Consider the following 2,097-nt stretch of genomic DNA (forward strand, 5'->3'; position numbering starts at 1 on the left):
ATTTTTTACTAAAATGTAAGTTGATATATAATAAGTAGCAAATAAAAAGGAATTGAAGTATACTATGTTTATTTTTATTTTTCACCTATTATATTTATGAAATAAAAACTTATATATAGCGTAATTTTTTTTTTGTAATTTAAATTCTGTTCACTTTTTTTAAAGAAGAAAACAATTAATAACTACTGGTTAAGATAGATTTGCACCAATACAGTGCCCAAGGGTGATCAGCACTCTTTCACAAAAAGAATTGCCGAGCTAAAACTCCTTGACCAGATGAAAGCGGATCCCATAAGACTTGGACCGCAAAGTCCCCAGTATGGGCAGACTTAGAGGTCCCTGGGAAGCAGTTCAAGCAGAGGTAGTCCAACAAATCGGCAGGCTGCTTTATATCCTCTGTCCCCGTCGAGACCAAACTGCAGGTGAGGTCAGAAATGGAATTCCTGATGATAGCAGGACATTCTACCATTCGGGGGTAGAATAGTAAAACACATACTGTACGTAGGATCTTGTTTATTTACTTTTTTTACTTATACATACTAATAAATAAATTACAAATATACCATTATTAATTTTAGTCTAATTGTATTCAATAATTAGTAGAAATTCCTGTTCTAATGAAGCATTTAATTACTCCCTGTTCCTGCTTCTTCATCACTTACTCTTAATCTGCCTAAAAATAATATTTAATTTATTTAACTTTTGAGTCATTATTCCCGTCGCGGCTTCGCCCCCTCTCTTAAATAAATAGCTTCAGGAATTTTAATAACAGTTTTTTGCAATCAATATTAGACTTTTCAAAAATGTATTGTAAAAGAAAATATAACTAATTGATAAGTTATATTTCATATTTTTTTTTCCGCTTCGGTATCAAGATGATTCGATTCCTAGGATCGTATAGTCAGAGCTATTAAATATACCAGTTAGAAGCTTAGTCAAGACTTCTGATAACCTTATTCTGGCGAATTTCTACAGATTTATAAGAATTATTAGCGTAAACGACAAGTATTTGTAGTATATAAGTACCAATAGTAGTAGTATACGAGTGTTAGTAGTATATAAGTATGAATTGAACGTTTTCATGTTAAACGTTAATACATATATTACAATTGGAGTTCTGGTAATGGTCAGATTCTCCACTCAAGTTGAGTGTTTGCGGCTTTAGCGCACTTGCTCAGCCTCCACTGGCTCACTACCAGTGATGCGGCGAGAGGGATGCGCTTGGATCTTTTGAGTTCTGCTCTACCCCTCACACGTGGGGGATAGAGTGGGCTCAGGTATCCTCAGGTCGATTGTGTTAATATTGTATATTATAGTGTAAATGTGACTAGAGACTATATTATTTTATCATTATGTTATTTTATTTATTTATTTTTCATACAGATAGTTTGATTATGTTCATTTTGTTTATTCTTTTGTTTGTATATATTTTAAGAGAGTTTTTTTTTCATTTATTTTATTTTTATTTTTATTCATTTATTTATTTTATTTTATTTTAGTATGTATCATTCATCACTATTACCTATTGCCCACAACTGTGAGGCAGATTGTAATATCTATCAATAAATAAAAGTATTATTATTAAAAAAAAAAATACATATATTAATAAAGTTGACAAAAAAAACATACGAAATATTGAGGAAGGGGGTTGATGAATATGTTTGTATCGGATCCCAGGGTCACCTGACGGCGATCTTGGTTCCGTCTGTATGAAATTATATCAATTATTATTTTCTAGATTTATTAACATTTATGCTTGCTTCATTCGTCCGTTTGTCGTAGTATGATGCCATAAAGCAAGCTGCTACAAACGGAAAACGGAGTTTCCTTTTATAAAACCACCGATTTACCAACTCAAAACCTCCCACGCTAGATATGTTTTTTATGTTGACCCGGTAATGTTTCGCTATTACTATTTCTAAGGATGTACATAGATTTAATGAAGACAATTAATAGTTCGATTTATATTATTGCATTTTGTTAAATTTAACATGTACTTATACCTTATTATTATGATTTGGCAATATAAATTGAACCTATATATGTGATGGCATTCGTTTTTAGCATCTTTATGCTAATAGTACAAGAGCCGGGAAG

Source organism: Halyomorpha halys, unplaced genomic scaffold (genome assembly GCF_000696795.3).
Source record: "Halyomorpha halys isolate HHAL.00 unplaced genomic scaffold, Hhal_1.1 Scaffold33.1, whole genome shotgun sequence".
Classification (NCBI taxonomy): Eukaryota; Metazoa; Arthropoda; class Insecta; order Hemiptera; family Pentatomidae; genus Halyomorpha; species Halyomorpha halys.